This window comes from Bos indicus x Bos taurus, chromosome 22 (assembly GCF_003369695.1).
Source record: "Bos indicus x Bos taurus breed Angus x Brahman F1 hybrid chromosome 22, Bos_hybrid_MaternalHap_v2.0, whole genome shotgun sequence".
Classification (NCBI taxonomy): domain Eukaryota; kingdom Metazoa; phylum Chordata; class Mammalia; order Artiodactyla; family Bovidae; genus Bos; species Bos indicus x Bos taurus.
In genome coordinates this window covers 3,957,334-3,984,718 of record NC_040097.1, presented here as the reverse complement: position 1 = coordinate 3,984,718, position 27,385 = coordinate 3,957,334, and the positions used below count along the sequence as shown (strand labels likewise).

Below are 27,385 nucleotides of genomic sequence, written 5' to 3'. Positions count from 1 at the left end.
GGAGACAGCTGCCTAACACATCTGTCTCCCAGGGATCATTCACGGAGGAGAGGGACCTTGGGAAGTGACAACACCTTCAGCTTTCTTCTTCTGACAAGATTGACATCTCCCCGTGGTCCCCCAAGGAAGCCACACAGCTGCCAACAACCAGAAAGACTTCTGAAGCTCACTTCACCTGCCCAGAACTGCTGCCTTTTCCTGGTGCAACTAAAGTCAGCTCAGAACCCCACCTTCCAGTGTCGGGGGTGCATCGATTCAGTTTCTCCACAGTCTCTGGGAACACAGCATGGGAAAAACGATGTTTCAATGGGACACAGGCCTTTAACCAGAACATACAACCCTGTATCCTAACAGGTAGATCCCACGGCCACCATCCCAGCAAGTCCAGGATTCCCATGGAAAGAGAGAAAGGAAGGCCACCACTGAACATATCTGGGTTCTTTCTTTTTTTCTTGAAAGAAAGGAGGGCAAGATCCATTCTTCTTTAAGCTAAAACTATAACTTGGTTCAGAATTTCAAAAAGTATTGGCCACAAAGGTCATTCGGATTTTCACATACATGAAAAACTCGAAATAATTTTTTTGGCCAACTCAACGACATGTTTTCTATGTCAGCATTGTTGTTGTTCAGTCGCTAAGTCAAGTCCGATTCTTTGTGACCCCATGGACTGCAGCACGCCAGGCTCCTCTGTTCTCCACTATCTCCCAGAATTTGCTCACGTTCAGGTCCATTGAGTCAGTCATGCTATTTAACCATCTCATCCTCTGCCACCCTCTTCTCCTTTTGCCTTCAAACTTTGCCATTAGCAGGGTCTCTTCCAGTTAGTTGGCTCTTTGTGGATCACAGCCTTGTCATAGTGAAGGGGCCTGTGTAACTCAGTGAAGCTAGGAGCCATGCCATGCAGGGCCACCCAGGACAGACACGTCACACTGAAGAGTTCTGACAAAACGTGGTCAACTGGAGAAGGACATGGCAACCCACTCCAGTGTTCTCACTTGGAGAACCCCACGGACAGAATATGTTTTCTATACAGGATTATTATTCTAAGCTAATAAACCATTTTGATGAATGAACATGAATCTGAGCAAAGTCCAGGAGACAGTGAAGGACAGGGAAGCCTGGTGCACTGCAGTCCATGGGGTCGCAAAGAGTCAGACACAACTTAGCGACGAAACAACAACAACAACCATTCTGAACGAAAAAAATTAACTTGATGAAAAGATGTTAGCTTATAGCCAATAGCTCCAGAAGATGTGTATTTGGTATTTTAAAAGGTTTTCTTGACCCTGAAGTGATGTGATCCATGGGGTCACAGATAGAAACTGGAGCCAGAAAGCATAGGTTTTCAGTTGTTATATGGCTTCAGACTTGTGTTAACTCTTTGGGTTCACGTTTCTCATCTCTGGAATGAGAAGAACTTTCTGCAAAACCCTTTAAGTCCTTTTGGCTTCCAATGTGGAGATACTTAACAGTACGCCTGCAATTTGTTTATTTAAAGGGTAATGGAAACTCTGTATATTGCATTCTTATTCATGTTCTAATCCTGAGTTACTACTTCCTTCTTATACCTGGTGGCTAATTAGGTACACCACCAAAGGCACTTTCATCTGGAAACTTCCTTCTTCCCACGTCCCCCCATCCCCTTCAAAAGTTAACTTGCCTGTTATACCTGAAAAAAAACAAAAACAAAAACAAAACAAAACTCTAACCTGTCTAACCACTTTCTAGGGATCAACTAAACACTTTTCCAGTCATTATACCGTTGAACCAAAGACATACCACCTAAACTATGTTAACTTGTGTTTGCAGTGTAATATTTGAAATTCTCCAGCAATTTGGTTTCTAACCATAATAAAATACCTACAGGTGATATCATCAACTGACCCATATTTAAGTTGTGGGAAATCCCAAACTTCTAAAACATGTATCTTCTTCACTGTTCAGATTTTATCAATTAATTTTTCAAGATCAGCTATCTGGAGATTCCTAAGGTAACGTATCCCATCACTGGTGAGCCATATGAAACCCCGCAATCCTAATGCAAGTTCAGCGCCACAGAGCTTTAGGCAAGTTTAGTTTATGTAAAACAAGCCATTTACCAGTTTTGTGACTGCCCTAAAGGAAATACAATGAGATTACAGACTCCTATAACTTGATACCACAGAGATTAACACATTCAAACTCTTAATTTTTCATAAGGAAAATGAGTTACAGAGAAATCAAATGATTTGCCCAAGGTATGACTCCAATAATCAGAAGCAGACTTTGAGCTAGAAATCAGGTTTCTTCATTCCCAGTGTGTGCTCTGTCTCATTAAAATGATGCAATAAAACGTTCAAGTAAATTGTTCCAATCAATTATTCTTAATGCCAACAATTACGTTAGAAGTGTATTAGCACAAAAGCTTCAGTACCATGCGAGTCACTTAATGTGGGTGACTCACCTGTGGGAATGCCACAGCGGACCACAGAGTTTAGGGTTGGGGCTTTTTAAAAACGAAGTACTCAGTAACAGCTTGGTAATTAAAAATTGGTGATATCTGATCAATCAGTTCAGGAACCCATTCTGCTGACAAATGTCCTTTTGCCTCATGCTCAGATTCTTCATGAGTCATCCTAACAGCCTGGGGTTCTTCTGGTACAAACAGTTGTACTTTCTATTGACACAGTTCCTCTAATGAAAAGAATAAAATTACTATGTGAAAATTTCCACTGTGAGGTACTCATACTTTTAAGTTTTAAAAAGCACTTTAGAGCTGCACTGTGCTTTTATCTATTTTGAAATTCACAATGATGCTACGAGGTCCTTCAAAGCAAAAGAAGAAAGTAAAAAGCAGCTCTTGAAAAGAGCTTGCATGTGGAACCTGACAATGGATTTTGGCTACAAAATTAATCTTTATTTTTCTATCAGCTCTCTAAGTGCTACCATAAATAAAAATGGGTCTTCTATTGCTAAGCGAACCTTTAAAATTCATACTTTTTTTGAAGATGTAACTACTTAACAATTTCATACTCTTGTTATATACACTGGGTCTTTGTGAAACAGAGAAAGTGAAAGTGGAGTCACTCAGTCGTGTCCGACTCTTTGCGACCCCATGGACTGTAGCCTACCATGCTCCTCTGTCCATGGGATTTTCCAGGCAAGAGTACTAGAGTGGGTTGTCATTTCCTTCTCCAGAGGATCTTCCCAACCCAGGGATCGAACCCCGGTCTCCCACAGTGTAGGCAGATGCTTTACCATCTGAGCCACCAGGCAAGTCATACTCACTTTGCGAAACATACTTACATTCAAAAAACGTAAACTTGAGAGCAACCGAGGTGTCAGTTGGTGACTGTTCTCATTATTTTATTAATCAAGTTGTCATGTGTAAGGTTTAAATCGCTGATGATAAGATTTCAAAATATTATAATTTTGAAAGTGCACTCTGTTCCGGGCACTGATTTATTTAAGGCATCTTTAATTCTCACAACCACTCTTTTAGATGAGAAAACAGAGACTTGGAGAGATAAAGTGACATGCCCCAAGTAAAAACGCTTGTAAAGTGACAGAGCTTGAATTCAAACATGGGTCTGTTTGACTCTTTACACCATGTTGACTAAAGACAAATAGATACAACTTATAGGCAAAACCCACTACCAGATGTTTTTGAAAGATACTAAATTGTTTTCCAGTCTTTTCACTTTTCTTCCTCCATGGAAACATTTTTGTTTTCCTTAAAGGACAGAAAACACTGTTGCTTTACCATATGAAAGTGTTTTTTTTTAATTAACATTTTATATTTACAGAACCAATCCATTTTCATTGTTGAAAATTTCAAAATACAGATTGGTAAAAATAAAATCATCATATTTCTGCTACTTAGAGATCACTAATGTTGAACTCTTAGTGCTTCTCTGACTGCATCTTTTTCTGGGCATATGTATAATCCTAAGCACATATATAAATGTACTTACCTGTATCTATACACATAGTATTTGTGTTTTTTAGTAAAAATGAGATATGGTACTTAAGTGGTGGCAAGCCTGCTTTTCATTTACTTATAAGTTGTTTTATTCATTATTTTTTATTTTTAACTTCATACTTGCATTGGGGTAGAGCCAATTAACAATGTTGTGATGGTTTCAGGTGGACAGTGGAGGGACTCGGCCATGCACAGACATGTATCCATTCTCCTCCAAATCCCCCTTGCTTCCAGGTAACCTGCTTTTTAACGTTCATAATGCCCATCTTTCCATTTTACTAAATTTTCATTTCAAATAATACCCAGTTCAAATTTAAATTTTCCCAGTTGACCCCAAATGTTCTTTATAACTGGTTTATGCCTAGCCTGAATCTAACCCAGGATGTAGCTATCCATTTGGTTGTACGTTCCTTAAGTCCTCTAAAATCTAGGGTAGTCACCTTCCCCCACTGCTGACTTTCCTTAATTTTAAGGCCACTGACTAATTGAAAAGATTAGCCCAATTCACCCCATGGTATGTCCACCCTCTGGATTTGTCTGGCTGTTTTCTTCTGGGATTGTTTATCTTGCTTCTCTATCCCCATGTTTCCCACAAATTGGGTGTTATATCTAAGGGTGTGTGGATTCAGGTGAAACATTTTTTTTAATGTAACATAGGTAACAGTCTATGTTTCCTAGCTCATCACATCAGAGAGATGGTATATGACTGACCATCAGTGATGCTAAGCTCAATGACTAATTTAAAATGACGATAACACTGTAGGGTTCCTTTTTTTCCTTGCAACTAGAAAGTAATATGTGTGCTGCTAACTATGGAATTATAGGGATATTCAGTTTCACCAACCATTCCCCCAAAAGCCACAACACACTGAATAATCCTTGAGTGAATCAGCACTTTGAGTTTATGATGTGTGATTCTATCCCTCTTTCTACATTTATTAGCTGGCATTTTTATATGAGGTAGAGCTTTCCATTGAGAAGCAAGGCAATGTGGATACCCCTGAGGTATAGTTTTCTATTACAAAGGAAGAGTAAATATTTAATTTTTTCTCTTACTTAAAAAAGTAGATATCTTCAGTATCGAAATCTCTTGCTTAGGCATTCTGTTCTGAATGTTCACTGAATGCTCTTCTGTTCTTGAATGCTTTTCCCTGAATTCCTATATCATAAAATACTGACATATTTAAGTTCCTATTTTTTTTGCTTTTCTGTTATCTTTGGTTCTAGGACAGTGACAACCAAGACACCCATCCACTGGGTCTTTAGAGCTCTAGTCCTTTTTCCTTTTATTAAACGTACAAACCACTTGTCAACTCCTAATAATATAACGAAGGCTTCAGTTTCACCTAACGATTTCCACTACCAGCGATTTTCAGTTTTCAGCAAGTGGTTATTCCTAAATTATAGGGATTACATACAATACAAACTGAACTGGTTCCTCCACAGTTATGTTGTGTGTCAGCATAGCTTTGGGAAGAGAGTTTAAGATTCCTGACAGGTTTGTGGGCTTATTAAACCACATTCCAACCACTGAGTTTGTTTTTTGCACTCCAGGGGTGCTTTTCTTCAGATACACTGAGCACTAGAAAGTAAGATGCTATGTTTTTTCATTTACAAACATGAGCTGCATTTTAATAAACTCTTTACTTTGAACATTTAGAAACATCTTATTGAACACAAAGGGAAGGAGAAGAAAACTAAAATATGAAGAGAGACAAAAACAAACAAACAATGCTTTCAATTCTAAAATAAGTATGCCCTCCCTCCATAAAAATAAAATCAAGTATTAAGTCAGTCTTCCTTTTAATTATGTTTTTATTTATCTATTGCATACACTCAGATGAAGAGCTCAAAATGCCTAAAGTCATTCTGGGCAAGTTGACAAGTATCCTACACACTGAAATGAGAAGTGGGAAGAAGGCCAGATTGCCTAATTGTTACTTGGGAATCCGAGGAGGTGGACAAGCCAAACTCTTTACAGGGATCCAAAGAGTACAGCTTCTTCCTTAGGCAGCAGAAGAAAACAATGGGCCAGAGTCTCTTTCTGTGTAATTTTATAGGATGATTCCATTGTTTCTTTCATGTAGTGCCTGAAGGGAAAGTGTATTGCTATCTATGGGAGAGCTTCCATCAGAGAGTTATTATCAAGGATGAGAACGTAGCCCCTGGGAGATTAATGAATGATACACAGTCAGTCTCCTACGGAGCTCTCAGATAAATGCTTTGGGAACTGCGCACCCAAAAGACCTCTGCTCTGAGGTCAGGAAGTTTTAGTGACCAAGCGTTAATGAGGCAAGCAGTATGGCAAGCTGATTAAAGGAGCTTTGAAAAGAGCGTTTGGGAGAGGGGATAAATAGGGGATTGGGAAAGGGTATGGTATACACAGATAATGGAAGTGTGAGATTGGCACTTATGCAGGAAGTCTTAAAGAACGTTTAACTTAACCCTTTGCCACTTATGGTTGGGGAAACCAAGGTACTAACAGGTTAAGCGACTTGCCCACTGCTGTGCCCTAGATAACACGGAGTTCGTGACAAAATCAAAGCTAGAATCCATGACATCTTTTAAAAAATGATCCAAATAAACTTATTTACAAAACAGAAAATGGACTCACAGACTTTTAATTAGAGGACAAACTTACGGCTGGGGGGAGGGGAAGGATGGGAGAAAGAGACAGTTAGGGATTGGGGATTGACATGTACACACTGCTCTATTTAAAATGGATAACCAGCGTGGCCCGGCTGTATCACACAGGGAACTGTGCTCGATGTTATGTGACAGCCTGGATAGGAAGGGGGTTTGGGGGAGAATGGGTACATGTCATGCGCACGGCTGAGTCCCTTCGCTTTCCACCTGAAACTACCACCACACTGTTCACCAGCTATGAAGTGACGTGACGTCGCGCAGTCGTGTCCGACTCTCTGCGACCCCGTGGACTGCAGCCCACCAGGCTCCTCCATCCATGGGACTCTCCAGGAAGAGTACTAGAGCGGGGTGCCATTGCCTTCTCCAGGGGATCTTCCCGACCCAGGGATTGAACCCGAGTCTCCCGCCTTGTAGACAGATGCTCTATACCCCAGTACAAAATAAAAAGTTTAAAGCTACAAAGAATAAAATAAAATGGATAACCAAAATGGATAACCAACAAGGTCCTACTGTATAGCACAGGGAACTCTGTCCAATGTTATATGACAGCCTGGATAGGCAGGGGGTTTTGGAGGAGAATGGATACATGTGTATGTATGGCTAACTCCCTTTGCCGTACACCTGAAACAATCACGACTTTATTAACTGGCTGTACTCCAATATAAAATAAAAAGGAAAAAAAATTCTTAGCTTTTTAGTCCCAGTTTAGATGCCACCTCTCCATGAGGCATTTTTGGACCATTCTGGTCTCTTTAGAATTCTTTCCTCTCCCATAAACAAAGGCAAACAACCCCTCATATGGTAGTTATTGATGTTCTCTCACACGTTAGTTTATTTTATTTTGGTCTAATCTGGGAACAAAGTAGATGCTGAAAGAACAAGCGAATGAAAAGAAAAAGTTAAGAGGCAGAAGAGTGTAACTGAAAGGAAGCAGAAGACCAGGGTTCACCCTTGAGTTCTGCTACTAACTCCATTCACGAACAAGCCACAGTGGCTCTGGTCTTAATTCCCCATTTATAAAGTGGAGACAGGGAAAGGAGAGTAGATGAGAAGACATCTAACATTTAGCTCTTCCAATCAATGTGCTTTAAGGATTAAGATCTCATCTGTTATAAACTCCTGTCCCTAATCAGAATCATGCCTAACCTATTATTAACAGGTTGATAGTCTTATGACTCTCATCTGCCCACACACCCACCCACCCACTCAACACCCTACTGTTCACTATTTCCTAACACACACCTGAAGTTCTATTCAAAAGGACGTTATCTACTTATTCAGATGTACCTGTGGTATACAGTAGGTGCTCAATATGTGTTGAATGGATTCATTAACATGTGAATCAATATGTATACTCGTATTTTCTATCATCTTCCAGGGCTTGTTTCTGGCTTCCTGATCTTATTTCTGCTATAACACTTAATGATATGTTTTTTTCTTGATGGGAGCAAAGTAAATGCTGTTTGAATGTCAGTTCATTAGTTCTTAACCTTAATAACAAATTGTACACAGAGTCAATACCACATAATTTGTTGCCTGTTGCTAAGTCCTGTCTGACTCTGCAACCCCATGGACTGTACTATGCCAGGCTTCCCTGTCCTTCACCATCTCCCAGAGCTTGCTCAAACTCATGTCCATCGAGTCAGTGATGTCATCCAACCATCTCGTCCTCTGTCGTAGCCTTCTCCTGCCTTCAACCTTTCCCAGCATCAGGGTCCTCAAGACCCTGTTTTCCCGACAGCCAGTCCCTCCCATCGGGAAGTTTGCACAAGCCTCTTATCCTGATCCATCAGAGGGCAGATAGAAGAAGCAAGAACTACAATCCCACAGTCTACAGAATGAAAGCCACAATCACAGAAAGCTAACCAAAATGATCACGTGGGTCACAGCCTTGTGTAACTCACTGAAGCTATGAGCCATGCTGGGCAGAGCCACCCGAGATGGACGGGTCATGGTGGAGAGTTCTGACCAAATGTGGTCCACTGGAGAAGGGAATGGCAAACCACTCTAGTATTCTTGCCTCAAGAACCACACAATTTACCCCTGAGTTGTTTCACATGTTTGTTTTATTCCTCCAGGTATATTGCTAAGTCCTTTGAAAACAAGAGAAGGTATGTTTTACTTCATTTATTCTTCTTAATATAGCATTAGAGGTTCAAGACTTGATTGACTATTAATTCTAAACAGACAGTACACTATATTTTCAAAGGCCTTCAGGAAAGTTCCCTACCCCCAAAGGACTCAGCCCCCTTGTTACACTTTCGGAAGAGGTTCTAAGAAAGATGGTTATCACTCTTTGAATACAACCCCTCTACAAACCTAAAGACCATTCTACAAAAACACCACTTCTCTTTCCTTACTTTCTTTTCCCACTTGAAGAATCAGTTTCTCATAATTAGTTCTTTAGACCTGATTCTGTTTTGGAGGACTTAAAAGTTCTAGTATAAGAAATTTCTCAAGCTGTACACAGAAAGAGTCTTGGACTGTGAAGGAACCCAGGGTTCTAATCAAGGCTCTACTGCTTGCCAGTGTCTTTCTGAGCATTTCTGGGCTCCAGTTTCCCTAGTTTCTCCAGTTTTCCCCTAATGTAAAAAAGGAAATAATATTTGCCTTGTCTTACAGGGATATTATTACAATTAAACATGTTTCTATATACATAAAAAAAATCTTTACATGTTTTAAAGCTCTACACAAACGTAAGATATGATTTTCCCATTGTTACCAGAACACTAAAAGCATTTTCCATAAAGATATAATTTAAGACCTTCATTGAATAAAAGTTAAAAATATATATGTTTAAGAAAGCTGAAAAGAACTATGCTATAGTCTTAACATTAGTTATTTCGTGGTGACAGGATTATGAGTGCTTAGTTTTTGCTTTATATTTTTCTGCATCTTTTTTTTTTTAATAGTAGCTACTACTCCTAGAATTTAAAAAGGCTGCTTTAAGTCAAATAATTACACTGTGCAACAACTGAGTATTAAAAAAAATAGCTATCAAATACTGAGGACTCTTTAAAAGAGAATATCAAAAGCAAGCCTTTTATAATTGATACAATTAAATTTCTAAGCAGATCACTAAGGTTAATGGCAGAGATATTTAGCTAAACTTTTCGAAGAAGATGAAAGTTATCAGGAACAATGTGTTTCCATTTTTCTAAAGAACTATTATCTTCCTTTTTTTTTTTCTCTGAAGTGTTTCTACTAGATCCCAGCATCACTGCTCCTCAGGGTACCAAGAGGTGAGACTCTCAACTTGGAAAACCTCAGACAGGAAACCTAATGTCAGTGTTACATAAAAGATACCACAAGCTCCTGACCTGGTTCTGGCCCTCTGCCTCCCCATGCTCCCTGAGAGCAATCAGCATTAATCTGGGGGACCCTGTGACATTCGGAATGTGTTACCAATCAATTTCTAGCTCAGTTTTCATCTTCTTTAGTGAGAATTCTGATCAGCAGCCTTTCGGTTCTAGCACTACCTCAACCTGAAGTTCCTTTCATTGGTTCTCATCATTCAGTAAGATTCAATCATTCAGTCAGTTCATCATTCAGGCTTCAGTAAGATGACCATACACTTTATTGCCCAAAGTCTGGAACTTTGAAGACTGCAACGGAGCAACAGGCATAAACAGATTGTCACAGGCCACTAGAACATATAATCACTTTAAGCACAGTAAGGATATTTAAAGAAAGAAGTTCTGCGATGTCTCTGGTCCTGACAAATAGAAGCCAGATCAATGCTGCCATAGTGTCTTTCATACTGTCTTCCACTCCCAGTGGTTGTTAGCTCTTAAATATAAGAATTATATTCACGCTGTTATTGGACATCTATAATTAAATGTGAAAGTAAATTTTCTTTCTCTTTTCTTCTTTTTCATTTTAAAGGTTCACACAGGGCAGCTGTTTTGCAAAGGAGGGTGGGAATTGCAAAGGTTTTGCCCCAGGCTGTCTTGCATTAAGAATTGTTGCATTTGGCCACTTTTCAAGGAACCAGATGTGAAGTAAGTAATGCCCATTTGGATTACAAATCTCATTTTAATATCTTTCAACATAAATAACAATAGCAACAGTCAATATATTTATTTCAAGGCTTCCAAGAGGTGGACAGACATTACCCACATAGGAACCACGCTCTAGAAAAGCTAGAGGAAGCAATGATCCTATTAAAACCAGTTTTTACATGCTCAAAAAAGTTAATTTCAATGAAGACAACAAAATAAAGTTTGGTTTGATGGTTACAATTAACCAAAGCATCAAAAGTGGTAAAGACTAACTCAATTCATTAAATTCTGTACACTTGGAAAGTCTTAATCACGACTTAGATATTGAAATGACTGTATTTTGGGGTTATTACTAAGTTTGCCAACGTTTCATAAACATAACTGAAGGCAACACAGGCTTGGAGAGTACCAGTTCTAACATATTCTTTAGAGAATAAACAAAGTTTTAATATAGATTAAAAAAAAAATCTCAATATCAAGTTCCTAACAACACCTTTATATCAATCTGAAACTGCAAGTGAATGGATTAAGCTAGCCTGAAAGAAAATTAACAATAATTTCTATTACTCCCAATTTTGCAGTATGAGGGGCCCATTAATTTGACGGACTTTGAGGACAGTTCATTTACATCCACAGTCATAAATAAGACTAAGATTTGGGAATATTCAAAATAAAGCAAAAAAAAAAAAATTCAGAACTACACTTAGAGCAAACAAAGATGTTAAGCTGTATAGAGCTATAAGAGGACCAGAGAGATAAAAAGAGATCAAATGAATAGCTGAAGTAAACGATGGGACATGAAGGATCCATTGGAGGAATTCAGAATATGGTGATTTTCATCACAAGGGATAACAAATTTGTAAGGCTTGTGTGCCTCTTAAAGCGCACAAAGCATTTTTCCATATATTACTTATTTAATCGCGACAGGTAGCAATTATTACCATTTTATAGAAAACTGAGGAAGCTACGTGACACGGCCAAGATCAGCCGACCAAGAAGTAAGACCTCAATTTAAAAAATTTAACCCAAATCAATACACACCTGTTGAACGAACCCCGTCAGAAAACCTTGCCATTTATAAGACACTGTGGGAAATACAGAGAAGTGTCAGTCTGCCCTTAAGGAATTTATATCTTGGAGAAACAAGCTGCAAACAGGTGAAAAGTTAAGTAATGGTTCATGATGTAAATAAGAGCTCCAGCCAATGACGGAGGAGGTGTTACAAGGTAGCACCTGGTGAATCGCCAAATACGTGGAAAATGACTCAGCTTCACAGGGACTCAGGAGAGCGTATCAAGATGGGATGGGTTCACAGAAGGAATGGGATTCCAGCTGCGGCCTATACACGAGCAAGATGCAGATAAGACCAGAGTACGGTCTGCTGAAAAAGAGGGACCAGGTCTCTACGGCCTACAAAGCTATGGGAGTATCTATTCACAGCTGTGTCACAGAACCTCAGTTATGTATGAATAAAGACTACTGTTGTCTGACCCACTGATGAAGGGTTAACAATGCATGAATGGACACCTGGAGAGGAAGCAAGAAGCATTCCAGACAAGGGGAAAGAGCAAGAATATGTCCGCAGGACAGTGAATCCTAATGTTATTGTGCTTTATAGGAGTCTTCTTGTTATTGTCACTATTCAGTCCCTAAGTCGTGTCCAACCCTTTGTGACCCCCTGAACTGCAGCCTGCCAGGCTCCTCTGTCCATGGGATTTCCCAGCCAAGAGTACTGGAGTGGGTTGCTGTTTCCTTCTCCAGGGGATCTTCCCGACCCAGGGATCAAACCCTCAACTTCTGCGCTGGCAGGCAGATTCTTTACCATTGAGCCACCTGGGAAGCCCTTACAGGAATCGAGGAAAGGACATATCCAAGGCAACATAGTTAAGAGGATGAGGCAGGAGCTAGACTACAGGTCTCCTGAAATCCTGGTAGGAGTAGAGATGTAAATAGAAAGAACACTCACTTTAAAATGAAATTTCAAGTAGAATTCTGGCATCACCACCTACCAGGGTGTAACTTTGGGCAAAGTACTTAACCTTTTAGTCTCAGTGGCCTCATTATAAAACAATTGTGGTTTTACGATTTCTTTGTTTTACAAAGAAATACAGTACTAAGTCTTGCATGTAAGTCTTCTACACACAAATGAGTTCAGTTCTGAGGGCATGTTCAGAAGTCCAATTTGTTTTTAAATCCAACAAAGATGGCCTAGGTACCCGACTAACACAACCAGCTATATAGTACTGCACTATAGTAGGTTTATCACACTTTTCACACAAACAATACACAGAAACAAACACAGAAAATAAAGGCGACATTTTTAACCTTATAGTACAGCACCTTAAGAGTAGGGTACTGCAGTGCAACAGCTGGCCTCCAGAGGCTGGCGTCCAGTGAACAGACAAGAAGAGCTACTGACTGGAGGAGGGAGAGGAGGTGGGAGATGGTAGAGCGGAAGTGTCGTCAGCAACAGGAGACGGAGGGCAACGTCACTCATGCCTGACGGTGACGGAACACACGTTTGCATCTTTGAAGGTTTGCAGTTTGAAGGGTCGTATGCATGGGATTTACTGTAATGTGTGCAAGACACTGAGAACCGCTTGGCACAGAGTAAGCATAGATGTTAGTTTCCTTCTCCCTAGACCACACTTTGAAGGGTATTTCACTTCATTTTAAAAGATTCACTTTGGTATTATTACCATTGGAAAGATCACCTGTGCAGTTGCCTCATGACTTATTTGCTCAAACCTGATACAGCTGCAACTTTTCACATTGCTCTTTATTGCCTGCATATGTATATCTGTAATGTCACTAGAATAATTCTCAAAGAGCTGCCTTATACACGGGGTCAGTGATCAAAGAGTACACATTTTGATGAAATTAACAACACTGAGAAATGTACGGACATCCTTGGTTCTACTAGGTTAGAATTATATAAAAATCCACATATAAATAAAAATAAATGCAACATAACTTTCATCAGCTTTCAAAAGCTCTTGATGTACTGAAAGCTGTTCCCACACCTTTAGAAAAAAATGGACAAACACTAAGGGAAAAAAGGCAGTTAAAAAGTGATTTGTTTTTTAAAAGTGGCTTCTAGAGCATTTCCTGAGATAATCTTCAACATTTTCTATATCTTTAGTAAAATGTTATCTGCTATTCAAAATGAAACTAAGACATGAAGAGTTCCTGAATCATTAGAATTACCTAAACTCAATTTAAATTTTATTTCACCCCACAATAATTACCAAGACAGAAACTTGGCTTACTGTGTTTTAGAAGGATTTTACGTAACAGAAATGACGAGGGCTTTCTGGTTGATTCCAGAGAGACTCAATTAACTGAGAACACTGTACATACCAGTTAATCAACGTTTCACAAGACTACCTTCTGGAAAAAGAAATGGAAAAATGTTTGACTTGACACATCAGCGGCGTCCAACTATCTCAGCATGTCAGGTAGGTAGATATTTTGCAGAACTAACCATTCGGCTTTTCCATCACAGAGCAGACCTCTAGAGCCTGGTCCTTCTTCCATGGTTTCTCTTCTTTCTGGCTCCTGAGATACCAGTGATCCTACCAAGAACGTTGGTTCTTCCTCAAGGCTCTTCACTCTTCCAATTCTATATACTCTCCCCTCAGCAATCTCATCACAGAAGACTTCAAAGGTCTAGGATATACTGAGATTATTAAATCTCTATCTCCATCCTCATCATCTCTTTTGTGCCTCAGACCTCTATATAAACATCTATTTGATATGTCCATTGCAATAGGCTCCTCAAAATTCAACAGGTCCAAGACCACATCTATCATCTTTTTCCTAGAACTGGTCTCATTCAGTGAGCCTGACTTAGTAAATGGCTCCTACTGATCTACCAGCTGATCATACCCCCCCCCCAAAAAAGTCATAACTGACTATTCTTACACTCACATGCAATCAATCACCACCTCCTTTTGATTCCATCTGTTAAATTCATTCGGTCACTTCTCTCAACCTTCTCTGCTATCAACCCCGACCCAAATTACTCGTCTCTCTTACACATCTTTCTGATCATTTCCCACCTGCTTTCCCTAAGTCAGCTCTAATCGCCTCTCCAGACAGTTCGGCAACTTTAGCCAGAATGACCTCTTTAAGTTCAAATCAGATTCTGTCACTCCATTATTTAAAATCTATATTGGCTTCTGATTGCCTGGCATCTGAACTGCTTTGAGTAATCCCTGTTTATCTTTGAAGCCTCTCCCCAGTCCTTTTCTCCATTTACAGCTTGCTTTTCCCCATGCAGAGCCTTCGCGTGTTATTTCCTCTGTGGTACTTCTCCTTTCTCCTACAGCTAACTCCTTTCTTAAGCTGACTCCTACACTCTCTCTTCCATTATCAGCATAAAAATCACTTCCCCAAACCCTCAGATCAGGTGAAATCCCCGTTATCACTCCAAACAACTCACCACTCTTCCTCCCTTGCAGCACTCTGTCTTAGTTATCACTTGCTCACTGTCTGCCTTTCCCACAACATTTAAATCCAATGGATTCACGATCCCTGCAGCATCCACAACAAACGCGGACTAAAGACTCGAGATTCAGTGTTGGTTGGTTTTATTAACTTGCTGTGTTATTCCGGGAAGTCTTAACTTCTCTAGGCCTCCTTTGTAAAAGGAGAGGAAGGGGACTTGATCAGAGTTTCTTAAGCATCACAGATGTGAGTCCCTTTTAAGGGAAGAAAAAAATTGGACAGATCTGCGAAGGCTGTGTCTTCAGACTATGCCCAGGTTGAGAAAACTAATGTAAGAAACCATGAAAATGTCCTTGAATTGTGAAACTGGGGCTTTATAAAGACCTTTATTGTTGATGACAACACAGTATTTTTAAATTCTGAAATTCTCAGAGCCCAAGAATATATCTGTGGACCCCCAAGACTCTTTGGATCCAAATTTCAGAAAGAGATGGTCTCTTCTAGGTCTACAGTGAGCTCTTTCTAAGAAAGTAGACGTTTGTTTTCCTGAGTACTTCTCAGTGAGTCAGTCCTGTAGGGCCGTGGGCTCATGAAGCTGCCATTTGGGAGAGAATACGAGGAATTTCAGAGCATCAAAGCACTCTGAAAAACTCTTTCATTTCAAGGGAGACTCTCAGGTACTAATTCTGGCAACAGGGTGAGAAGCCTTCAACCTCGACTCTGTGGTAATGAAAGGCAGATATAAAGCATGTCTCTGGGCTCAGTGAAATAATCTTTTTGATTATACAGAAAAGTGTGTAAGAAAATGAACTAAGAAGCGAGAGAAGAACAATAAAAGGCAAGAAAGCAAACAGCCCAACTAAAAGGGGGCATAGGACTAGAACAGATATTTCTCCAAGGACGGACTGATGGCCCAGTAAGCACATGGCAGCCAGTGCCATTCTGTACAAAAAAGATCCTGGGATTTGAACATCTCTTTTATGACATGAGTATTTGTTTCAAAGGCCCTTCCCAAATGTACCTCAGCTGTAGTGTGAGCAGTAACCTCTCACTACCTCTGCAGACTGTGGGTCTGAGACCTTTCTCAGCAGAGCCACAAAAAGCATGATGCCAGCTGCCAGCTCACACGCACTGCTGTGGCCCTTGCTCTCTTTTGATTTGGGGTCCTTACTCTTTAAAAAAAAAAAAAAAAGCTTGCCAAGTAAGTAGAAAGAGAAACATCCTTAGTTTTTCTCAAGGTACTTGGATTTAAACCTCCTAGTGCAGAAAGGTGACATCTATTCATAATAAATGTCCTGGTTCTTTGGGCTTCCCTTCCCTGACTTCTTACTGAATGCCCAGACACCAGGTTCTCGAATTGTCTAAATTATAAACAAAATGCTTGTTTCCTGGCTGAGACCTCATCCGCCAAGATTCTGCTCTGTCTACTGATTTATAGCTGCTTCTAACTCTCTAAGTGCAGAATACTGTAACAGAAGTGGTGACGCTGCCTGTGTTCAGGCAAACAGAACAGCTAAAATAAAATGAATAGCAGTCCAAAGAGGAAGAAGCAAACTGGGTTAAAACACCCCGTTTCCTTCTCTTTTACCACGCGACCCTTTTCACTCCTGTTGTATTTCAAATGACAAGATAACCTCTTTCAACACAACGTGCACAGCACATTGGCCACTTTTAAAATAATACGGTGAGGGTGTATATTTTGAAAAAAAAAAAACAAACAAACTTAAAATTGAACAAACTTTTAAGGGGGAAATGAAGATCAATCACCCTCTTCCTTCAAGTTCATGTTTTCACAGGATGGCTGATTCTATATGCTATGCTGCTTACTATCTTGACTCAAAACCCAGGATAACTAAAGCTTTCACTGACCACTCAGTTTGGGGATCTTTGGTTGTCTTGCCCAATATTTCCATTTCTATCCAAGAATCAAACAGCCATTTGTTAAAGTTGGCATTTTTGCATGTCCCATGGTAAACAGTCTGAATTTCTATCTCAGGAAAAGGGAAGACCAGGGACAATCTGTAGACTTGAAGCACAGTAATGAGAGACAGAGGCATCTTCAAGTCACCAGATCGCTAAAGTCAGAGTCTGCTAACAGTGAAAAATGTCAGCTCCGGCTCTAATTCCTGTCAGAGAGATGAGAGCAATCAGTAAGTCCCAAAGTAGCACCAAGTAACATCGGTGCCATCTGGAAAGTGGTATAAAGTATATAAAAGCATGCTTTTGAAAAAAACATTCCTACAGTCAATCTTCACACTGAAGTACTTTAGCCGGAGATGTTTCTGTTGATTTTGTGACAGCTGCAACTCTTCCAACGTATGGAGCACTGAAGTTACAAACTGGCTTGCTGGTTGAGTGGTCTGGAAAAAGTAATATTCTATCTCAGTGGACTGCTGTAAATTTAAATCCATTTCCTCTATTTCTCAGCTCATTTTGGCAGAATGCTTCTAACTAAAAGTGTAATAAACTATATTGTCATACTTCAGGGTTTTTACAACTCCATCTACCATATTTGGGAATAAGGGTGGGGGGAGCAAGAACTCATAAGGAAGTGAAGGGTATTTGGTGACATTTTGTAACCTTTAGCTAGCTGGGGACAACTGAAATCATGTGTTTAAGATGGGAAGCATTACTAATTTGGGATGACTTCTTGTGGCTTTTTTTTTTTTCTTACACCACCATCACTGAATTTGTTCAGAAATAGATTTCTGCTTTTCTCAAAATCAGTTTTCCTCTGTAATACAAAACGCGATTCCTTTTTATAAAGGCAACGTTCTTGGTACGTTGGGGTTGCAAAAGGTCAGACACGACTTAGCAACCAAATAGCCAACAGCCAAACTGACAAAAAAGTGTGACACTAGAATACTAATTAATTTGTAAGTTCTTACAAAAGATAATTTTGAAAAAATCCTAAGGTTTCAGTGAACTGTCCAACTCACCAAGGATAGATTCCTTTAACAAAAAACCAACACAGCGATCAAATAAAAGAGCAATTAAATGGTACAGAAAGAAAGCAGCATATTGAAAAGTGACCACCTTGGCACAATTAATACACTTCTGAACAGTCACTGAGGAGACTGAGAAGGGAGAGCACAGGAGACAAAAAGCACCCTCTCTAATGGAAACACTGTGTTTTGTAATTCAACTCTCATTCATTTAATAAGCAGAATCATTATTCTGTATCAAGCACTAGGCTTGATGGTGAGGACATATCAGAGGATAGGATAGAGACCTTGCCTTCAAGAATTAGTAACAAGAGTTAGTTACACTTAGTAACACACTGACATTTTAATAACTGTTAATAAGGGAGAAAAGAGATACAACCAGAAATTTTGACTGGAGGACTTAAAACTTTAAAAATTTCCTTTGTGTCTCTAATTTTAATTATTCCTACAAGTTTCTTTGATGTATAAAGCTATGTGATTGCCCTCTCTCTGAACAGATCAAGGCTATCCCATTCCACAGTGCTTAGAAAATGAAGTAGTGGAAGGGTCCTTAGAGACTCATTTGTCTACCCTACACCAAACTGTCAACACACAGGAAAACTGAGGCCGGAAGAGGGAAAATGATTGATTACGGTCATGTAGCCACCATATCTATATTTATGAGCTCTTCCCCAAGTAAGTTATAACTTGGAGGTGTCATTACAACTAGCGTTTTTTTTTTTTAATCTGTTTTAGAAAACAAACTTACAGTTACCAAAGGAGAAAGGCAGAGGAGGGGAGGGATAAGTTAGGAGTCTGGGATTAACAGAAACACGCTACTATAAACAAAATAGATAACCAACAAGGACCGTACTGTACAGCACAGGGAACTGCTCGATATTTTACAATAACCTTTAAAGAAAAGGGTTTCCCTGGTGGCTCAGCTGGTAAAGAGTCCGCCTGCAGTGCAGGAGACCTGGGTTTGATCCCTGGGTTGGGAAGATCCCCTGGAGAAGGGAAAGGCTACCCATTCCAGGATTCTGGCCTGAAGAATCCGTGGACTGTATAGTCCATGGGGTCGCAAAGAGTCGGACACGACTGGCGACTTTCACTTCACTTAAGGGAGAAGAATCTGAAAAAGAATATACATATATATATATATATATATATATCTGAATCATTTTGCTGTATACCTAAAACCAATGGCACACTGACTGTAAATTAACTATATTTCAATTAAAAATAAATGACTACTTCCCTGATGGTCCAGTGGCTAAGACTCTGAGCTTCCAAAGCAGGAAGCAAGGGTTCAGTCCCTGGTAGGGGAACTATGATCCCACATGCTGTGGCGTGGCCAAAAAATTAAATACATAAATAGGAAAAAAGTAATTTAAAAAAATTCTATGTTTATCTGACATGTTTCTCATTTACTCCCTGCCCCCTGGTCTCCACTGGAAAACCAACCTCTAAACTCAGTGGAAGCAATCCTTTCTTGCAGGTTCCGGCCCTTTTTAACGACTTTTCTCAGGCCTCAGCCCTACACTATCTCCTCCCCCACTGATTTGCGCTCCTCACTACATTCCTTGATTTAGCTTTTTGGGAGAGCTGTCCTATTTGTTGCCCCACTCAGCGGGGGTCTAAAATCTCCCCCTTCATCGATATATTACCACCTGTTACCTTCTAAGCTCCCTACACAGTCATCCCGCCCACTCTGAGTGCTTGTGCGCTCACTCGCTCATTCCTGTCTGAGTCTTTGTGACCCATGGACTGTAGCCTGCCAGGCTCCTCCGTCCATGGGATTCTCCAGGCAAGAATACTGGAGTGGGTTGCCATGCCCTCCCCCAGGGCATCTTCCTGACCCAGGGGATGGAACCTGAGTCTCCTGAGGCTCCTGCATTGCAGGCAGATTCTTTACTGCTGAGCCACCAGGGAAGCCCTCCTCCCACTACACTTCAGCTATAAAATTAAACAATGAACTCCTCCTTGCAGCTGTTAATGGCATTACTCCTTTTCTCATTCTTCTTGACAGTTCGCCGTCATTTTACAATATTTCAGTTGAAAAAAAAATGTGTGAGCTTGGAAGTCAAAAGAATCTCAGTTGAAATTACACTCCTTTTGGCACTGACAGTATGCCCTCAGGCACATTATTTCACCTGTTTAACTTCACTTTATTCATCTGGGAAATGGGGGTAATTATAATTCCTACCGGTTACACAGTTGTTGTGAGGATGAAACAAGATGATATACGTCAAGTTAGTAACGTAACGCCAGGTGCGTAAGAGGTCCTAAGGCTTGTATTCTTTTCCTCGTCTTAAAATTTGCCTTATTTGGCAGTGATGTGATGATCTTATCTACTCTTGCCGTTTGTTCAGCTTCCCCCTTTAGGCCTGACCTGTGCGCTGTTCTTCACTCTATGTTCCATGCTGTGCTGTCCTATGCTATGTGAAGCATGCTTTACTCTGTGTTCACGACATCCAAGACAACGTGTCTCATTCCAGCCTCCGAAACAAGGCTCAGTCTCGAATCTTCACCTCTCTAGGGCTTTCCTACTGAGATACTCCACCTTCACTTCAAATTCAACAAGCCTAAAATCAACCTCATCTTTTTTCCCCCAAACACAGTTCCTCTCCCACAGTTTTTCCATCTCTCTATACATCACCCCAAAGGTCATTCTTGACCCTTTTCTTTCATTCTCTTTGCTTTTTATTCAGTCACCCAATCTTACATTATCAAAATATCTCTTTCACTTGTCCTTTCCAAATGGAGTGACTGTTGCACCACGTCCCCCTCCCGAATCTTCAAGTTGCCCAATGTCTCCTAGACAAAGCCCAAGTTCCTTGCTCTGGCCTTCATATCCTGCCAAGCTCAGCCCTTCCCCTCCTACGTGACCCTCCCACTGACTCTAGAGTGCAGTCAGTGTGTCCCTGAAATCCTGAAATCCCCGCCCCACAATGCCCCTCGTGTCTAATATCTCCAGCTCCTTCCTGTCCGTATCCACCTTTTCAGGGTGCAGCTCACCTGACTACTCCAGCTCTGTGGATGTGTTTGCTTCTACAAACTTTCACCCATGTTTCCCCCCAAACACACGTCACTCAGCTCTGTGATTTAATTCTTTCATGTGGTCTGTGTTGGCACTGCCCTTGAAATGAGACTGTGAGTAATGAATGGTGTCATTCCCCTTGGTCTAGAACAGGGCTGGATACAGAAAAGTAGCTCGGAAATGCTTGTCAAATAAACAACACATATAATTAGGAACAACAACAAAACCTTCGTACAAATAACTGCCATAGATCTTTACCTGACTGAGCAGCTCTGTTTCAAATACTGCTGCTGCTGCTGCTAAGTCGCTTCAGTCATGTCCGACTCTGTGCGATCCCATAGACGGCAGCCCACCAGGCTTCCCCGTCCCTGGGATTCTCCAGGCAAGAACACTGGAGTGGGTGTTTCAAGTACTAGAGAAGACTGAAAGGTCATAACAAGTCTGTGAACTAAATATTCCTCATCTCTGAATTATACGGGTCAGAAAGTAGCTGGCTGATACCACACTTTGTATCACCCTTCCAGCTCTTGTTGGTAGACGTAAAAGTAATAGTTAGGCAAGAATGCTAATAGTACTATCCTTAATTAGCAGTAATAAAAGTATAGCTGAATCATTTAATTTTAATTCCATTAGAATTGTAGCACTTGCATAATCCTTGCTAGGAACTGTATTAAGTACTAGGGACACCCAGAAGACAGTCTTTATCCCCAAGAAGCTCCCTTGGTGAAACTAACTAAAAAATCAGCAATCATCTGATACTTGGTACATTCTAGGCATGAGCCAATGCTATGAGAGCAACACTAATAGAGCCATCTGGTGTGGCCACGCCCTGACATGGAAGCCACGAGACTGAGGCTGTAGGTTGAGGTTGGCCATGAAGCCTGTAACGCTCCCAGGAATCGGGGTGAAATGCAGACACATGTTTGAGAAGAAAATCTGTCTACTTGAAAGATGAAATGGGAATGGTGGATTGAGTCAGAGAGACAATATGCAATAACTCAGGTGAGGAATAAGGAAAACCTGAACTAAGAAAACATCAATCGAAATTAAAAAGTTGGAAAAACAAATTTATAGTAGCAGCCATCAGTAGTTCACACATAAAGATTTTTTTCCCCTTGCCATGTCGGGGAGCAGAAGTGCACAGAGAACTTATTCTCCTAAGACTCTTACTTGCTGTTGCTATTACTGTTACTGCAAAGTCTGATGGATGAAAGGATGAGAACAGAGACCTCCACATACTGGAGCTGGGAACATTGTAACTTCCACTCATCACTTAGGGTGTAAGTCAAGTCACTTCATCGCATTCCAGCCACCACGCATCCCAGTCGGTTCTTCTTAAAAGGATGTGAACTTGCAGGAAGTGAGTCTACTTTGTGGGACCGCTCCCCAGCAGGCACTTTTCCCGAGGAATGTGCAGTAGGGTCTAGGTCTATTACATTTCACCCTTTTCATATAGGTGCACAAAACCAATGTTAATTAACGAATTAACACAATGAAGGAGCCTAACACCATTCCTGAACTGAGCTATTACAAAGATATTGAGTAGTTGTAGACATTCTTTGAACATACGTTCTATCACATGGATAAGCACTAAATTTCCTCATGTGGAAAAGATGAAAACCAAAGACAGTGACGACAGTAACATCTTAAAGATATATGATCTGTAAAAAATTTTTCTAAGCCCTGTATTTATTTGATCTTACTTGATCCTCATAATCAATATCTTAAAAGATAAGGAAACCGAGGCCCAGAGATTTTAACAGATTGCCAACTAATAGAAAAGGCGAGACTACAGCCTAGGTGACCCTGATGTTCAAGTCAACCTTCAGATGTTCCTGGAAGCAGGAGTTCTGTTTAGAATTACATACTTAGGGTTTTTCCAAAGTATGACTGGGGGTCAGGGCTGGTAAAAAGTGGAGTATTAAACATCTCTATAGTTATAGGAAAAATCCCTTTCTCTGTATATAATTATTATACTACTTCCTGAATAATATGCCTTATATTTTCAGTGAAAGCAACCAAAAGCATTTTGTGGTTTATGATTCATGCTAGATTTCTCTGGATGCTCAAAATGGATTGCTAAAAAAAAAAAAAAAATTAGGTCTTGTCAATTGTACTGATATATCAGTGGTTATTTCTGTACACAAAAGTGTTCTCAATTTTATGACGCTATCTGGAAGAAGTTCAACAACACATTGTTAATACTCTATTGCTACAAAATAATTTTAAAGCTCCATGGGAATTTAGATTTGCACAAGTTATTAGGATGTGACCTTTCCCTTAGATTTCTTATTTTAGGATCAACTTAACATGGTATTTCCCCAGTGGGAACTGTTGTACTTCCTTCGCAGATAAGAAAAATAGCAATCACAAATTATAGTGAGTAAACTTAGGGAAACATATATTTCTGTGATGCAGATGAAACTGAAGTCATAAAAGGTGGCCACACGACTTATTCCTTGGGTTTGAAAGGAAAGCCAACTGGCTTGCTAACAAAAGAACACAAGTCATGCCATTTTGGTATTTCCCTGAAATTTATGCCTAATTGTTTCTTGTCCCAGCTACCAAGTCTTATGACTTTTAAAGATTATTAAAGATGCTTACGTCACTAAATTTCCTATGTCCTGTCTACTGAGAGTATAAAAGGTTAAAAATACCAAACTTTTAATAATTTAAATGATTTCAGATCACAAGATCTGGACTGAAGGACAAGGAGTTCGTAAGTGTAAAGAAAGAAAAGTCAAAACAACAACTAGAATAATACAGAGAGATCACAGATGCTTCACTTCATGGTCCATGGAATAGCGATGGTTCCAGTGGTGAAGCTCTTCGCATGTTAAGTTGATCCTATATGGCAGAATTTATGCACGGTATTGGGAGTAGCCAACGAATTAAGCAAGCTACAGCCAGGACAGCACAGCTCATTACCGGCATTTTTAAAAAGGCAAACAAAATCCTGGAAGGAGAGATTAGGAAGACGTGTATATTTTTCCTAACTGGTCTAACTAGGTGCCAAAAATCAGTAATTTTACACACTGTTAGTTCATGAAAACACTAAAATTATGAGATTATAAAAAGATTAAAAACTTTTTTTCTCTTACAAGAATGAAAGCACAGTTATAAATGAAAATCCAGTCATCGCCAAAAGTAATTTTTTGTATTCTCTCTTATCAGACCTTTGTACAGTAAGTTTTATTAAAATTACTACTTGAGGCCAAACATTGCTTTATTGAAATTATTACTCACGAGTCTCAAATAGTCAAACCCCTCACCTTACCATGAATTCTTCAGTTTAATAAACTGTGAACATTACAGAAGTTTTTCTTTCAGGCTTAATTTTTTGCAGTTAATCCTCTACATTTCATAGCAGTGACTCACATTTTTTAGGTAAAGATAGTACTCATTGTGATCAATTTATATGTTTTTCCAGAAGATGTTACAGAGTTTAGACACAGTTAGGTTTTAAAATACTGTTTTTGAATGAAAAGATAGCTTAGAAATCATTTATCATAATTTCCTAATTTCACAGACATCGAGGGTCAGGGATAGTGTATTTTCTTTCTCAAATTCTATATAAACATACAAAAATGTGTGTATATTTATTAAGAACAGGAAAGCAACTTGTAGAAATTAGTTTCAATAACGATGTTGATTATAGATAACCTTTTTCTTTAAATGATCTTTATTGTTGTTCTTATGTAGCTTATTTGATAGTAAAATGTATAGTACACTGGATTGTAGTTAAAAAGCTGTAACCTCTATTTCACATCATTAACTGTTACACTTAACCCCCAAATGAGAGTTTAGAATAAACAGGGAAGACTGCTACTGCTACTGCTAAGTCACTTCAGTCGTGTCCGACTCTGTGCAACCCCATAGACAGCAGCCCACCAGGCTCCCCGTCCCTGGGATTCTCCAGGCAAGAACACTGGAGTGGGTTGCCATTTCCTTCTCCAATGCATGAAAGTGAAAGACAATCACCAATAATCTTTTTCTATTCATTATAATACATTTTAAACATATAATTTTGTATCTTAAAATTTTCTCTTATCATTATATCTTTATCCTAAAATTACTATTCCCTTCAAATATTCATTGGAAAAGACTCTGATGCTGGGAGGGATTGGGGGCAGGAGGAGAAGGGGACAACAGAGGATGAGATGGCTGGATGGCATCACTGACTCGGACGTGAGTCTCAGTGAACTCCGGGAGTTGGTGATGGACAGGGAGGCCTGGCGTGCTGTGATTCATGGGGTCGCAAAGAGTCGGACACGACTGAGCCACTGATCTGATCTGATCTGATCAAATATTCAAACTACCAATTTAAAATATTTGATTGAAATAAATCCTTAAAAAAGCATTTGTATCCGTCTGTCTGGAAGTGCTACTTAGTTAAACCTGCATTTTCAAAAGCCATCATTCCTTTATAACAACCAGCAACATGCAGACTTAAAGGCCATGGGGACCTCCAGCACAGGCTTTACATCTGATTTAAATCTGGCATAGCTCCAGGAAATAATCTGCAACTTCATTGCAACCAAGTTGGTTTTTCCTAACCCAGAACAAAACCAACACCTCCTGACACAACCCTGAAACTACCCCAAAGCCCATATTATTCTAATATCTAAACAACCAGTGAAACTCTTCACTCTCCAACCTCATTCTGCTGTCATACACACACACACACACGCACACACATGCACACACACGCACACACACCCAGAGCTAAACAATAATAGATTCAAATGAACAGAAATCATTTAAACACATGCTCTGGAAATATGCTTTTGTTCAATTTGTTGCTAATATATTCTTAGAGCAATGTGAAATGTCATAAAAACGAATAATGCAGGAGTAAATACAGTTGCTCAAAGCCTTAAACATAGAACTCCTCTTAAAGCAATTAATCTGAAGAAAATTACTTTTTTGAAAACTGAAGTATGTGCATGAAGATATTCACTGTATGTAACTGAGTAAGAATCAACAGTAACTGTGTAACAATTAGAACATTAGAAGCCACCTAAAAACTGGCTTACTAAATTCTGTGATATCACTAAGATGAACTACCGTGTTGTCATTATGACATCTGAAAGCCAGGTAAAAAGGGAGAAAGATACGTAATCTAACAGGGAAAGAAGCAGAAGTACGACATAAACCATAACTGTTAGTGATTTAAAAACATACATAGGTCAGCTAGAACTGCAACAAACTAAGCAGAAGTTAGAATAGTAGTTTCTTAGTTTAGTATAGTGTGATTACCGGTGGTCTTTTTCTTGTAAAAGATATTTCACAGCTTTTCAGTAACAAAAACATCTTGAAAGAATTTAATGTGACATGAGACAAACCCAATGGCCCAAATTCAAGAGCCAGAGTCATTTTATCTGTCCTAGTTCCTAATCTTATTGCTATTCGTACCACCTCCCCACCTGGAAGGTTTCAGAACCCTATCTCTGTTCCAGTCCTGCAGCTCTGAGTGCATACCTAGCAGCATAGCTGAGCAGAAAGTGTATTTACAGAGGGCAGGCCTGAACCCTGCATGTGAGCACATACAGAAAACGATAAAGATCGTGGGGTTCTATTAGTAATTTACAGGACTGCGATTTGCTCTGGCCAGTACACCTCTAATTGAATTCCTCAGCCATAAAATCACTGGGACCAAACGAGTTCAGATATCTTTTATCTAAACCCTTTTTTCTCCCTTACCATCAGTTAACATAATTCTTATGGGGCTTTTCTTCTTTTTATAGATTCATTTGTCTTAGTTATAAATTAACCCAAAAGCAACTCTCCTGACTACCCAGCGCTCCTGTTTCCTGTGTGCCGGGCTCCTTTCTACTTGCACCACTTAGGATACGGGGCCATTTAAACTTCTGGTTGGTAAGTGATGTCCAGGAAACCATCTCTAGATTTTTAAAAAAGATTCCTCAGAAGGAGAAACACCCCCAGTCAGAGATTCTGCTCAAAGCTGGGCACCCTAGAAAGAAGGGGAATGGAACTGCTAAAGACTTCTACTTATTTTTTCACTTTTTAAAGTGCTGGTAATACACTTACATAAAAAATGTACCATTTTAACCATTTAAAAATGTACAGTTCTGTGGCATTAAGTGCATTCACACTGCTCTGCATCCATCACTACCATCCAAAACTTTTTCATCTTCCCAGACTGAAACTGAGTTCCCTTTAAACACTAAACTCCCATTCCCATTCCTCCCAGCTCCTGGTCACCAGCCTACTTGCCATCTCTATGAATCTGACTATTCTAGATGACACTTCGGTTTCTTCTTGTTTCTCTTAAAGTTTCTGAACTAGTGTAGTTTACCAAATTGGTTGAACACACAAGAGAGCTGATGACAAAAAACCTTCA

The 27,385-nt window shown here is 39.8% G+C and overlaps 1 protein-coding gene across 10 annotated transcripts in view; it reads right to left on the bottom strand.

Annotated features, from left to right (window-relative positions):
• LOC113880949 (peroxisome proliferator-activated receptor gamma) overlaps positions 1-27,385 on the bottom strand; it is a 217,488-nt gene that overhangs the window by 163,979 nt on the left and 26,124 nt on the right. The window contains exon 3 of one of the 10 annotated variants that reach the window (XM_027523657.1): positions 17,300-17,417. The exons of the other annotated variants lie outside the window; for them this stretch is intronic. The gene's annotated coding sequence lies outside the window, so the exon portion shown is untranslated. The remainder of the gene's footprint in view (positions 1-17,299; positions 17,418-27,385) is intronic. 10 annotated transcript variants of the gene reach the window in all.